Genomic DNA, 15932 nt, shown 5'->3' with positions numbered 1-15932 from the left:
ACAATCAAAATGCTCTCCTACTCGAGAAAAAAAAAAAGGTAGCAGGGAAGCAGCATGACGGAGGACTAGACGAAATAGCGAGTGATATAAATAAGTTTTGCTGCTAACTGTATGTAATTTCATTTGACTTGTCCCTCCTTTATAAACCACGCTCTTAGTGAAAGCTCGTGTGCTCGCTGTGGCTGTGTGGAACAGTCCTGAGCGGTTGACAGCGCTGCTTGTTTGTCATTACCCAGGATTCTCAGTGTTGTCATGGTAATGCATGTCTGTGGGAGATCTAAGGGGGATAGAGAAATAAGGATGGGAGTACATCTAACATTGAGCCATTGTGATACATTTAGAAACTCTTAAGTTCTTTTTATGTTGCTCTCCTCTGCTAAAGCACGTTGTGTAACCCGTGGAGCGCTGCCATCTCGGCAAAGACGTTCTGCTTCTTTAGCCGCGGTTTTAATTATCAATGCTATTTTTTTTTATTTTATTGAGGAAACGTATTTCAAATTAATTTTCAATTTATGTCCAAAAGCTCATTGTGCAAGTGTAGAAACTTGTGTTTAATGAGTCAGAAACTTTACACATTATATCTGACTTTAAAAAAAAAAGATCAATATTCATAAGGGGTGGGAGATATGATCTTAAATTTATATAACAGCTTTTTTTTTCTTTTTTTTTTTCTTTTTTGACAGTATTATATCACGGTTTCACAAAATTAAAAGGTGTAGTCCACTCAAACATGATTCTACCTCGTTTAACTCTATTGGCAGTGAGAGAAAAAAAGATTTACAGACAAAATGTTTGTCTTCAAATAGGAATACAAATTAGGAAGCCTACCCAACAATGTAGGTGAATGTAATTAATTCTCAGAGTTAGACAAGAGGTAGGATTAGGCATCAACAGCATTTATTTGTAGGAAACCTGAAGAATACTTATGGAAGTGCAATAGTTAGTGTACCCCGGGGCTTGTCTATCAAGCACAGTACATTTATTGGGGTTACGTTGTTTACGGTCCACATGTTTGTGTTACCGAAGTCGACATTAGCAAGGAAAACAGCAGTTACTGGACGTAACCTCTAGCTGCATGTTATCGCGGCCATTATTTTTAATACATTAAAAACATGTATGACATAACTGCAAAAAAAAAATGACACCAGTAATGGTGACATAATCGGGATGCTGCCCACCGCTAGCGTTAATGTGTGAACTGTCAGTGATGGTGCATTTGCTGCCATTCTGCTAACAGTTTGTTCACGTGTCAGTCGCTCGTATCAACAAGTGGAACAAATCATCAGTGTCAGAAATTCCTGATAACACAGAATAACAAAAGCAGCATGAAGGGTTACAAAGATATCTTAACTTCCTGGGTAGCTTTGACACGTTACCAGGCAACAAATGGACCAGGAAGAAAGTTACAGGACGTTTCTGCACCCGGCCACGAATAAATCTGGCACATAACCAATGATACGGATTTGTAGGGATTAAACAAACGAGATTATCTCATCTTTATCTTTGTGAGCTCGAGAGGTGCTGGTCGTTTGATTTTGTCTATAGCCATTTCAAGTCTTAGTGCTAAGCTAAGCAAACAGGTTAGCTCTCAGCAAGAGACATAATTAATACATTTACCGAAATGTCAAAGTAGGCCCGAGCATCCGTCTTGTTTAAAGTGCTTCCTGGTTTAGGTGTCTCTCTTTTTTAAGAGAATTTAGATTAGAGCAGAAACAATTAGCCAAGGAAATTAATTGGCAACTATTTTAGTATTTGATTAATTATTTTAGGTTAATCTTCACGCGATGATGCTCTCCAACATGAGGATTTACTGCTTTTCTCTGTTTGCGTTTTATTGAGTGTGAAGCACTTTCTGTTACTTGGCCATATGAAAAGTGCTTTACAAATAAAGCCTGATTGATTGATGGATTGTAAATTGATTATATTTGGTTGTAGGATTGTTGGGCGAGACAAAAGTAAACATCTTTTTTTTTGTTATCGCCCAAACCAGGAATTGATGAATTGAGAAATTTGATACGGAAAATAATCATTATCCGCAGCCGTCGACTGAATAGTTGTTGTTTAAACACTCACAACTGAACGGCATGTTTTCACCTTCTCAGATAAGCAGAAATTAAGGAGTAAACTCTGAAGGCTTTGCATAAAAGCCCTCCAAATACAACCAATGTGAAAAGTACTTAAAGACATGAAAACACGTCACGTCACAACACAATGCACGAGAGACAGAAAAGTGACAGTGACGACGGGAGAAAATGATAGGCTGACTACAGGCGGCCATTATAAAATCATATACACCTAATATTGCTTTCACTCACAGATTTAACCCCCTGCACACGCCTCGACGCGCAGAGATGCAGAGCACAACGCACTTCTAACACCTACTGTAAACAGCTGTCAGACATCATCGCCGTTTCACTCGTTTCCTCCGGTTCTGTTCTCATGTACATACTGTACACACACGCACACACACACACACACACACACACACACACACACACTCACTTTCTTTCACGCTTTCTCAACACTTATCCCAGAATGTCTGCAACTTGGCTACAGAAATGCACAGCACTCTGGGAATTTAAATGCTCATACAAAGAGAGATATTTAGCCTGTCTCCACACAAACGCACACTCAAACTCACACAGACTATATCCCCCACATTGACATTGACTTCTGACGTCACTCAGACACACAGAATCAAGAAGCCCACCCGCTCATCGACTCTGTCACTTAATAATTCACATTGAGGACATACAAATTCACACGCACAAACACCCTCCCCAGCCCAAACACACACGGCGCACACTTGGCTGCCGAGCGCTGATATTTCCCCCCGGTGTTACTGAGTGCTAATTGACAAAAGGTTTGTATGGTTTAGCCCCTGTTGTGATTGCCAATTGGCTGAATTCACAAAGCTTGCGGATAAGTGGAGGGCTAAATTGAACAACAAAAACCACAGAAACCACAGAGAAGAGGAAACATCAGTAACGTGGAAACCCCCTTCCCGGTTTGAAAAACAGGCAGCAGGAAGAATCAGTCAATGTCACCTTTATCATTATCTGTCAGTATCACCATGCAGCAGCTTACACCATTAAGTTTATACACTGCGGGCACGGTTTTTAATATGCACACGCTGCATCTCTGTCTTATCTTTCATTAATCGTCTATGAGGCGCCGTGAAGACTTTTTTTTTCTTAAAGGTACGGTAGGTAATGGATTTTAGCAGGATTTAATTGTATTGGTTGAAATGTTCCAGAATAAATGTTAGCAATGTATGTTTCTGAAACGTAAAGGAATGAAGAAACGAATGGAGATTTTGTAGAGGAACGCTTTAAACAGCGGGTCATGAGAACGTTGCTGTTTCAATGTACGACGGTCCTTTTCTTTACAACAAGCACAAAACAATCACAACCAGATTGCTGATGTCTCGGCAGCTAACAGCTAGCTCGTAATGTTGCATAGTTATCGCTGATTTGTGCGTGACAGTCCCACATTTACACTAATATCAGTCCAGACCGGCAGGGTAGGAGCACGGTTTGCTAATGTTACCCTAGAAAGCACCGCTAACGTTAGCAGCCAGTAATAAAGGCAGTGTTGTTTTTATTTGATGGCGTGTGAAAGTTGTCAAAGAATGTTTTTCTATCTTCATCAGCTAAAAGGCAAAAGGCACTGTGATAATACCATGCTGGAAATGTCCGTCGTAACATAACTGATGACAAATGAGGGTCTTGAAGGGTTTTCCCATTTTATAGGGGGGTCTGATCATGTGAGGTGTAAAACATGCTGACATGTCATCTTACACAAATCAACAGTTTCCAGATTTTTTTCCAATCAGTCTGGTAAGATCGGAAAATGACATCACTTAACCGCACTGCAGCCTTTAAAACCAGGAAAAGATGACACTTGTGCCATATCACGACAACATATTGTCTCATATCACCATCTGTCATCTATCTATCATCCGTCTTCTTATTATTTCTCTCAAGCCACTGAGTCATTTCTATATATTTCGGGGAATAACAGAAAAACTGCTGAAATAATTTTTACAGGGTGGCAGATTTTTTTCCACTCAAGAGAAAGAGCCCTTTTAAGGCTGAATAATGCACAACGATACTTGACAAGGTGTAGCCTAGATATTTTGCAGTGTATGGTACATAGCATCAACTGGAAAACTTCTCAGAGCGCTTCATCTCAACTGGTAAGTCGATAAATCTGTCATGACTGTTTGGTGAACTGCTCAAGTCAGGCTGCTGTTCAGACTGATCGTAGCGCCGCATCATGAAACAAAGTGGCCTCATTCCTTTCAATTACGCCACTGTGGAAGTGCAGCTGACCTTACCTCAACTTTTTACTTGGATTACTTGAAATGCTGTGCCACTCTTCTCTGAGCCCCATTAAATCTGGGCTACACTATCTCACACACTTAGACAAACCTACAGTAGAAACACTCCAGTTGTTATCGTCTCCATCGAGCAGCTGAAGTTTTCGGCTGCTGACATACATACCGTTGCAGAGGGAAGGAGAATCTCCTTTTGAATTTCCTTAAAGTTTGTTCCATTTTTTATGGGCTTATCGTTTTCTGGGGGTTTCTTCTTGTCTTCTTAGAAAGCTCGGGCTCTGAGCCGTTGCTGTTGTGGGCCCGGAAAGCCCATTGAGACCCTGAATAGGATATCGGGCTATACAAACAGACTTGACTTGACATGACTTGACAGACTGAAACCACAAGAAATATGATTTTTCTCTTTGTAGATACCCATTCACACATGTACCGCAAATACACATAAAGGAGCTACTTCAGTGCCTCAGTGATTCATTTTGATCCTCTACCAGAACACAAAAAGGAAGGAACAAAGAGTTTACTCGCCAACCCTGCTCAGAGATTTCAGGTTTTAATGTCATCTGACTGTAATGAGCCCTATAAACTGACTGGTACTAACTGGTCCTGCATGGTACCTGAAGTTTATAACGATAATGGTGGCAGACATACCGCTCAGAAATTGTTGAAACAAGTCCTTGATTTTGAGACAGACGCAGACAAAAGCAGTTCTCACATTTCCAGCCAATGACCGTGAGTCGTGTCAGCTGAAATGACAACTGTAACTGAAAGATTACTCAGATCTAGCTCGCTTCACAAGTCCGTTCAAAAGGCAGTCTCCAGATGACTTTTTAATGTGTCCTGCTAACTGACACTGTAAAACAGTCATACATGACATGTAGAAGGATATATGATGATGTAAGAAGGAAGCTAAAACTACATTTCTTGTGCAAAAAGTCAGCAATTGATGATCCCAGACCGAGTGTAAACCCACCGGGACGTCACCTATTGGTTTGCTGACTATTTAGAACATATTCTTAGCTTTTTGGAGCCAGAAGTGACTATATTTGGAGAAGAAGGTGAAGCTGGGGGAGGATAATGACTTGATCTTGCAACTTGTCCATTAAAAGGCAGCCACGCCTTAATGCATACCTTGTTTTATCGTCTATTTTACTCTGAATGAGACAATCACGCTGTATTGGAGAAGACTTGAAACCACGGGAACTGTTTACTGAGGTAAAAATTTGTGAGAAGTAGGGTCATTTTTTTCATAAGCTTACATACAATCAGATTGAAACCAGTGGAGTCGCCCCCTGCTGGTTTTTAAGCCACGACTGGACAATCACTGTTAGAGGGAAGTCAATTACGGTTTCTGAATTGTCAACAAAATGTGGAATTGAGTCTGAAGAGCAAGTACTGTGCCTCGGAAAGCGATGAATACTGCACGTGTGTGGTACAATATTACTTCTTTGACAAAGCCATAGATTATCAGCTGGTTGTAAAAGGAGCTTCGAGGTATTAAACAGACCTTAACAGGGAGTAAAATAAATTTCAGGATTCAAACAGTCCCTCAAAACTGAAACTTATCTGTTTGCCAACAGAACGAATCTTTGCCCTTCTTCACTATCGTTTTCTCCGTCAGAGCCTCTCTCAGGATATTTCAAGCAACAGGAAGGGGATACAAATGACGCCGAAACCCCGGAGAAATATTTCACCAGAGAGGCGAGAAAACAGAGAGAGGGAGAGAGAGAGAGAGAGATGCCTGAAAGATAAGAAAGGAGAGAGAAATCAAAAAAACAATCTCCCTGTTGCTCTCCTGCAGCAGGTATCTGGGGGTTTGAATGACGGATCTTTGTCGGGAAATGGAGAAAGAGCCAATGTGCGGCTCAGTCAGGGGAGGTAATACCATTTCAATAGTCCAGCCTCTAGTAGTTAATGGGACAGCCAGAGAGATTTCTGCTCTTAGCCCTGAAGAGCACCTGAGAACAGAACATCAGAGGTTTTGTTTTTTTTCCAGTCTCTGCAAGGCCACAGTGTCTCCAAACTACCTCTGCCACCGAGACAGTGCAGTCTGCAGAACAGAGGGCAGAGGTAATGAAACAGAATAGAGACGAGTAGGCTGGGAGGACAACACATCTATTGAACGCTTTCTCCATCTTTCCCACCCTTTTGTTATTTCTTTTCGTCTGCCTTTTCATTTCACCCTGTGGCATCCCGATCCCTCTCTATACATATCTCTCCGTCTCCATCACCACCTCTCGCCGTCTTCTTCGTCCTCTCTCTGCCTCTTCTCCCTCCTCTCCCTCTCTCAGTACACACACCACGATCTCTCCTTGATTTCCAGAGAGAGGCTGGTATAGCAGCAGCCGGCATACAAACTAGCTGACTCAATATACACACACACACACACACACACAGGCTGCATGAATAGGGTGTGTGCATTGTGGCAGTATGGAAAGATGGAGGCAGAGATGGCGAAAGATGAAAAAGAGGGTGGAGGAGGAGGAGGAGGGAAAAGGAGTTTGGGGATTGGGGATAGAAAGAAAAAGAGAAGGTGTGAGACCTTAGCTGGAGAGTTTAGGTTTGGATTAGCTCTAGTTCTGACCTGCTGGCATCAGCAAGACACGCGTCAGCATACATTAAGCAGCTCATTCATCATTCACGCTATGAGCATGAGGTATGAGGTCACCGTTGGGTTGTCTCATTGTTTCAAAAGGTAAAGCTCGGGTTAATGAAACCGGCTCTCAGGAAGCCTTAAAGTTACGCCTTGAGACCCGGAAAGATTCTGGTTTCCAGGATTCCCAGATGAAAAGAGAGACCCATCAAAATTTGATGAGCCTTGAGCCAAAAAAGTTTAGGCACCATTGCAGCACAGACAGTGAGCTGTAATTCAGGGTTATGAGATTATGAGTTATGCGAACACGGCCTTGCCAACAAACTGCCTCTATATGGACTATATTAAAGGGCTATTTCACTCAAATTAAAGAGAAAACATTTTCTTGCTTACCTATAGTATGGTGGCATTAAGCCATGCAGATTTTTGGCCCCCGGTTTTTACATTTCTTTCTTTGGTTCAACTGGACTCTGATGCATTTTCCCAGTTAGGGCAGTTTGTTTCAACTGTTGTGAGAGCTGTCAATCAAAGCCCCGGTGCGGACCAAACAACCGCACCAAGCAGACCAACCACAGGATTTCTGGTAATAGATTTTAGCACAGTTTTAAAAGCTAAATCATGGCCTTCTTATGACATCATCGTGTTGTTCAGCAGTTTTTAATGGAGCTACTTTCTATGGAGGGATTTGGGAGAGGTTACTGTTGAATTTTTAAAGATATACATTTTGACTGCTCTGAGGAGAGCAAAGTATTTTCAATCCAACTTTGTTGTACTGGGGTGAGGGAGGGAAAACCCCAGAGGCACATAGCATGATGATTGTGAGCCTGCGAAGTCCCAAGATAATTATTAGCTTCTTTTATCTTGTGCGTGCAAGATACTCCTGCTTTTTCAACATATTTCTCAAACTTATTCCATTTCTATCTCTCACATTCAACATTCACACATAGGAAAGCAATTATAGCCATCTATAAAAAAAAATTGCACCGTTTCAATACAAGTAAAAGTCCCTGTATTTAAAATAGTGTTGTTGCAGTTGTGGAATTTCCAACTTCGATACAATAACTTGAAAAATATCAACATTCGATACCATTTTCGATACCACAGGGGAAAACAGCCACAACATTGAGGACATACAATTTCAGATTTTTGGTAAAAGATAAATCGACAAGGATTGTGTTACGTACTGTAACAGTGAATGCCTCAACTTGCTGTCGGAGAGGAGAGTGACACACAGCTAGTACTCGAGTATCAGTACTGCAATTTCAAATATTCAGAATCGATATGTGTCGATATTTTGATACTTTTGACAACACAAATTCTAAATATTATTGAAGTAACAACAATGTAAATAAGTTATGCAAAGTCTGCATCTCAGGCTGAAAATTTGGCTTTTCACATAGAACAATGTTTCCATCTGAAATGCAGTGCATTATGGGTAAAAGTGGCAAAAAAGTATAAATACTCAGCACCTCACCATTGTACTTAAACAGTTACTTTACTTAGTTACATTCTACTGACTGCTGTCTTAAAGGTACGAATAACAAAGAAAAATGCAAAGCACATAAGACACAACAGAGAGTAAACCGCCCCTCCTCGCTTCACTATTTGCATACTGTGGGCATATGTGTGTGTATGTGTGTGTGTGTGTGTGTGTGTGTGTGTGTGTGTGTGTGTGTGTGTGTGTGTGTGTGTGTGTGAGTTGCAACTTGCAACAATAACTTCCTAATTACAGTTCCCCAGTGTTAGTGCAATCTTCCTGAAATGCTAACTAGCCTCCTACTGGGAATATGGTACATTATTAATCCATGTGCCTGCCTGAGCGTGTGCATCCTGTGCGAGGAAGTGTGTGTCTGCCGCATGCACATGCGCGAGCGTTCGCGCACGCACATGTCCGCGCGCACGTCTCTGCACACCCCTCTCTCGCCCTCCTATTCAGAAGCTTTGTTCGTATAGGCGTGTATACGTGCCTCGGTTTGTACGACACGATGTCGTGTCACGGGCGTGGGTGTGTGTTTGTGTGTTGAAGTGTTTACACCGAATTTAAATGTGTGTGTGTGTGTTTTGCTACTTTCCTCGTGACGACCAGCATAACCTAAGATTCGTTTGCAGAGGATTTGTATTCCAATTGTATTGCAATGACAAAACGGAAAATGAATAAATGCAACAGAAGATGATTTCCCAACAATAGCAAAGTAAAAAAAAATAAATGTCTCCACATTCAGACCCAGTCAGCAGGGAGGTGCCATGTTAACTATGCATGCAGATTTGCTTCCACACCATGGGGTATTCCCTCTCAACAAAGATCAACATTGTGACAAGAGATACTGCCGACTCTCCGTGTACCCACACGCTTAATATGATGAGCTAGTTACTGTTGAAATATGGATGGCTTTGACAAATACTAACTGATGAGAGTTGATTTGGAAATTTAGCCTGGGATTTCAACAGACGCGTGCCCCACGTCGCTCTCTGGCAGTGGCAGCTAAAGGGGTGAAAAATGCAGTGAATGGATGCGAGAGCGAGGAGGGATCTCCTGTTACACAACAGCGTTTCTTTGGTATTCCTTGAGAAATTGCCCCAAAGTGATGCCGGGAGGAACTAAGATTGTATCATGGGTGGGTAACTCCCTCCTGGGCCCTCTGTAAATGACACAGAGGGGAAATAAAGCCCTTTCAACTTAAGGTGAAGGTTGAGAGCAACAACCGGGTACAACGGCACGACAGCACAGACATTAAACCCATCACATTTCATTCATTTGTACTTGCAGACATCCTGGCAGTTCCTCTCGACTCAAGTTGTCACTTTCCATTACTGCCGATTTTTAATGTTGCCACCTGCCTTATTACACTCCCACCATTTTTGACATTTCTGCTGCTGCAGCACAAAAAAAAGCTCTCAGCTGCCTACAGAGGGATTTTGTTTGGTTTTAGTTTGTTCTCAGGAATCAAACGGAGCAGTTTGGTAACCACAGGTGCCTCAGAGTCCCTTTTGTTCCAGCCCGATTAGAAGTGCTCTGCTCTCACAACTCTCGAGACTGGAGAAGTGTGCTGCAGCGAGCACTGCAGTACTAATGCAGGATGAAAGCAAGATGAGCGACCTCTAAGATAGTTATCAATGATTTCCCAGGACAACTAAAGACTACGCTGTGACTGTGGATCGCTGGCCTTAAAAGAAGGAGCCAGCCGACCGTGTCTCACACCCAAACGCAGAATATCGTAAAATGAGTCATTGAAGCGCTTCTGTTTTACTGGAACCACCTCATGTCTATTCATGGTTGTTAGAAGTGGGAGTCTGTTCCTCTCTCTCTCTCTGTCTCTCTCTCTCTTTCTATCAATCTGTCTGTCTTCCTCTCCTTCCCCTCTCTCCCTCTGTGGCACTCAGCCAACAATTGGAGTCAGTCAGTGGAAAAACTCTGTTAGTAGTCCATGCCCTATGGGACGAAGTGGCAACAACATCCGTTACAATAGATAGTGGGGCAGTAGGCAGGAGGCACAGCAGCCAAAATTTAACTGGCTGAGTGACTTTTTGTCACACACATGCACTCAGCGGGCGAGCGTGTTTTAAACCGCACATCAAGACCGTTTTAGCGGGCCCAGGCTTCCGCTGCACGGCCACATTTTAAACGGGCAAGGCTTACGCAGTCATGCCAAAGTGGAAGTGGTGATAAACCACCACAAGCTACTTGGCATGCAGTCTACAAGTCTCTGCTCCACTGGAGGGATGAACGCCATTCATCCGAAAGATATTCCCTCATTTGATGTGTTGATGATGGCGCTGCCTAACACGTCACTCCAAAAAATCTCCCAATTGCATCGAAATCTGGTGACTGTGAAGGCCACGGTGGACGATTCACATAATCTTTCGTGCTCATTAAACCACTCAGTGACCCTTTCGTGCCCTGTGTGGAAGCATCTGCATTCATTATGTTTCTGCACTCATTAATTTGGGTTTTTTTTTCATGAAGTTCAGTTTACACAGGATGTGACTAGAAAAATGTTTCTTAATGTGTTCTGCGGCTCTGGAGAGGCTTCCCAAAGTTTAAAAAAAACAATCCAGGTGGTGTCGAATGAAAGACGGGAAACACAGAACCAGGAGTTTGGAGCTTAGAGTCAGAATATCTAACCACTTCTTGGTTATATCTGTTTCTTGGGAGTCCCCCTGACTTAACCTAATCCCAGGAGCATCCCTTCAATGTGTCACCTGTCTATACAGTGGTCAATGCCGTGCATGCACAAGCGCTTGTGGGGTGTTCTGCAGTGTATGGATCTGCACGTTAAGACTGACATGAAGAAGCTGGATGAGAGATGCATCTTTCCTCCTGGCAGTAATATAGTTTCACAGTAGATCTTCAAAAGCGTTTCCTGCCACATGATTCTCAGATCTAAACATAAGAAACATGCTGACAAGAGCACACACATGAAATGAGGGAGCTGGATGTGTCTCTGCCTGCAGCCCACAGAGTGTGGAGCCGCTGTCCAGGGTGCTGAACACTCAGCCGGCTGGACTGCGGTGCCGCCTGCTCCGAGCCTGGCACTGCAGCCTGTCCCGGGACAACAACTAAATCAGCACCAGGTGACCAGCCTTAATGTGCGCCAAATGTCACACGTCTCGGACACGTCTTTGACGCCGCGCAGGCTCGGATTAAAGTTGCACAGACACCAGGCGCCGCACACATCCACCAGGAGCCGATCATGTAAATCTGGATCTATGCATCTGCGGATGGACAACACACGGGGACGGGAGATAAGACGGAGAGAGAGGCTGTTTGGGAAGAGCCAGCCAGCAGATTCCCCCTCATTCATCACACACAAACACACACGCACGCACACAGATGGGGTCAGTGTCGGTGATTTCAGAACCGCAGGAATGCCAGAGCTGCTGGCGTAATTCAAAGTTGCCTACGCAATGCGAGTCCAGCCGTCACACAACGAAGCTTCGTGCGCAATCTACAGATGTTTTCACTTTACCTGCTCCAGATGCCAACGTGGAGGGAGATGGAGAGGAAGAAGAGGACGTCTCCTCAGCGAAAACGGGGCTCCTCTCGCTGCCTCTGGCTGTTTTGATGTGGGTTTTCTCTCTCCCTCTCTCTCTCTCTCTTTAAGTCTTTGTCAGTGATTTGATCCGAGCTTGCACGTGTCTCCTCTGCGGCCCCTGTGTGGAGCGGTGGCCGAGGGGACGAGCTCGGCTGTGGCGGCGGCGGCAGCGGCAGCAGCCGGTGTGGTGGCGACTCACAGATTTTTTTCTGGTCGGGATGCAAAACGGCGCCTGATGTGATGCGCTGCCTCCTCGCCGCTGTCTCCCTCGTTCTCCGTCTCTCTCCTCTCAGTTTCTGCCTCTCACACTGCGTCAGGCTCCACTCCCCCCTCCTCTCTCTCTCGCTCTCTCTCCCTCTCTCTCTCTCTCTCTATTTGACTGCCTTTGACTCTCTCTCTCTCTCTCACACACACACACACACACACACACACACCACAGTGGAACAGCCGGTGATTAATTCGCTGGAATTCAGTTTCTCTCTCTCCCTCTCTCCCTCTCTCCCTCTCTTTCTCCCCCCCACCTCTCTTTCTATATGTGCCTCAATCACCCTCAATCCGACGCCTCTCTCTCTCCCTCTCTCCCTCTCTCTCCCTCTCCCTCTCCTCTGAACTGAAGCGACCGCCGGCCAGCTGTTCCGGTGGAGCAGAGAGGGGTTTGCGTGGCACTTGACGCGCCGCAGACAGTCATTTAGATTAGATGCTTTCCCATTTGGAGAGCGAGATAGCCCGATAAGTGCCGTACTATCGAGCCCAATCTGTGAGGGAAAGAAAAAAAAAAAAAAGTTCTTGATGAAATTGTGTGAAATCCAGTTGAAACAGTCAGTGCGCACTTTTTGGATGACGGGGACCCACGTTTCCGGGTGTTTCTCTGCGCTCACCAGCTGCTGGTGGGCGCATCAGGTCTGCTGCTGCTCCTGGAGGCGCAGCTACAGTATAGGCCCAAACCAGAGTGAACAGTCAGATGTTATTTGAGTTTGGCCGTGTGCCTAAATGCACTATGGGGCAACCTGATGTCCTGCCAGCAGACATGGTCAGATTAACTGCCTCTTTAGCACTGGCACTTTAGCACAGGCACACGTGCGCTCACACAGGCACTGGAGGCGGATACATACAACAACCTGAGAGAGAAATGAATGGATGAATATTAGCATCACAATGTGCACGTGTGTGCTGAGATCTGGCTCCTGTACAAACCCTCAAACATGAGCACAGAGAGCATAAATCCACAGTTGTATGCGCTCATAGCTTACATCATATGTCGCATTAGTGGCCATACAGCCTATATATAAACCCAGTAATCTGCTGTTTTATGGCTGTAGGTGATAGCTGACTTTGGAGTGAACCCTACCCTTGTGACCCCCCCATAATGCATGATTGACTAATTAGGAATTATAGAGGGATGAGAAGCGGATGAGGTCAGAAGGGTTCAAAAGGAAGAAACATAAAGGCGACATCATCCATTCACAGAAATCCCTCCACCCCTGCGTCTCTGTATATAAAATAATACAATAGACCCTCCTGAAGTGTCCGTGAATGATGTGCTAAATGCTCCAGAGGCGCTGTTAGCAGGTGACCTTTCACCTGACCTCTGACCTGTTAATATCTCCGCAGGGGGTGAATATACAATGAAGCATCATAATATTATTGATAGAATAAAAAGATGAGAGTCAGTTTTCTAATATGCAGTGGGGTCATGGTGCTTACGCAATTAGTATTGGGTCACGGCCAGTGCCTGACATCTGTGATAAGACTCCATGTTTTAACGTTGGCAACAGTGACGGCTGGTAATGTTTTCACCTTGTGGCAGACATGTGACTCAAGTCATTTTGTCAGAGCCAAGTCAAGTCAAGTCTCTTCCCCGTCCCAACGATTCTGCAGTCTTACCTGCAGAAAACAGACAATACCTGTCTGAAAATTATATTATTGGCCAATTTATGTAACCAGTTCAAAAAAGTATGGCAATGAATTGTCTTTGTATTTTATCTGATAATCAGCAACATAAATGTAATCAAACAAAAACAAATGATAGTATTGAATCTTATTTATCTCTTAATTTTTGTCAATAAAAAGTACCTTGTCACTTTTAAACAGTGAAATACTACATTACTAAATTTTAATTTTACTAAAAAAATTACTAAATTACTAAAACATTTTAAAAAATCAACTGACAAGTCATTGTGTCTCGAGTCGAGTCATATCAAATGGATTTCTGTAGCGCTTTTCCAGTCGACAGACCGCTCAAAGTTTTTTACAACAATTGTCACATTCACCCATTTACACACACATATCTTGCTCAAGTATACTTCGACATGCAGCCAGGGGAGCCGGGGATTCGAACAAGCAACCATCTGATGACTAGACGACCCGCTCTACCTCAAGTAGAGTCCCCAGTCTTTAACTTCCAAGTCAGTTATTTTCTGTCGAGTCAGGTTGCAAGTCATCAAAATAGTGACTTTAGTCCAAGTCACAATGACTCCAGGCCACATCTCTGCCTTTTTGATAATATTTTCGGTCACTGTATTCCATAGTTATTTCATCCGCATTGTTTTACATGTTTATATTGGAAAGAGTTGAAGCTTGATACAGTTTGTGACGAATCCAGTGGTTAGTGACACTGTACAGTAGCGCCTAATGAAGGCTTTTGGTCAGAAACAAGGCCTGTGACTGGTCAACAGACTCAACCCACTGCATCCTGGGATTGCCAGTTGGTGGCTAATAACCATGCTAACAACTCTGTTTAAATACTAAAAAATGTATAAGTAGTCAGAGTTCAAAGCTTCTTAAAAGAGACACAATCACACCTCTTTGGTCCTCATTAGCACAACAGTGTCCTTCTGGACAAAATAAAAAATAAACACCCGTATGTTACACAAGTATGATGAATCAGACAAGGTCGCACTCACACAATCATTAACAGTCTGACAACATACTGGTACGTGATGTTATTTGGGCAAATTACAGTAAGAGAACAAAACATAAATAATTACACAAAAGAAAAACGAGCAATATTCGCAAAAGGCCTTTAGAGTTGAGGGTGAGAGGAGACGTAGACTTTAGCAGCAGTCCATATGGGATGTAACTGAAATCAGCCTCACTGTTTACTGTTTACCAGTGTTCCTTATGCTGCAGTGGAGGCTGCGATGCTTTTCTGCTAACGCAAATCCAACATTTCCTCCTGCTGCTGCTGCTCAACATGGAGAACGTTCAACCGGTGAAACACGAGGGTGAAGCAGTCACATGAAACAGCGGATTTGTCACCGAGGTTAACACTGTCATCAAAAATTCATCAAAAAAGCGTCGACAAAACAAGACAATTTGCAGCATTTTCTGACAGCGGATCGGTTTTAAATATTGCAGCGAGTAATGGAACAAGAAGGAGCAGCCACAGCGAGCTGCAGGCGACAGGCAGCACACCAGCTCCCCTCACGAGGTACCCAACTCCTTTCTTCTGCCTCCTGCTGTTGTGTGGGAACCTTCTTGCCCCTTTTGCACAGCGTGAAATCAGATCACGGTCGCCCACGACATGTTCGGGAAAGGCCAAGTAGTGTCTGCCTTCTTTATTAAAACATGAGACTGTTTGGTAATACATGTGAATAAATACACCAGTTGCTTTTCTGTTGTAGCAGCTCAGTCGGTTCACTATGTATTTAAAAGTATTTGCACTTTTAATTAAAACAAAATACAGTTGAACATGTGATCACATACAGTTACGTTACATCTGTCTTAACTTATGAGCAAGAGGTCAACCTCACTATGGCATCTGCTATTGTGAATGCTCGCTAAGTTAGTGATGTCATTGCACACTTGTCTTGGTTACATAACGCTCATAGACAACACGGGATCATTAGTTTGCTCGAGCTCACAGATCACAGTGACTCCCCATTAAGAATTTAAGCAATTAAAAATGTATTAACCCACTAATTAATCAGAGATGGGTACAATAGCCTACATTAAAAACAATCTTGTTACA

General features: G+C 43.5%; 1 protein-coding gene across 2 annotated transcripts in view; it reads right to left on the bottom strand.

The window, feature by feature from the left end:
• LOC311263979 (protein ELFN1-like) overlaps positions 1–12408 on the bottom strand; it is a 121921-nt gene extending 109513 nt beyond the window's left edge. For both annotated transcript variants that reach the window (XM_084364450.1, XM_084364451.1), the window contains exon 1: positions 11897–12408. The gene's annotated coding sequence lies outside the window, so the exon portion shown is untranslated. The remainder of the gene's footprint in view (positions 1–11896) is intronic.
• Between the last annotated feature and the right edge of the window lie 3524 nt (positions 12409–15932).

This window comes from Pagrus pagrus (genome assembly GCF_965226575.1).
Source record: "Pagrus pagrus genome assembly, chromosome: 2".
Lineage (NCBI taxonomy): Eukaryota > Metazoa > Chordata > Actinopteri > Spariformes > Sparidae > Pagrus > Pagrus pagrus.
This window is presented reverse-complemented; position numbering and strand designations above follow the sequence as displayed.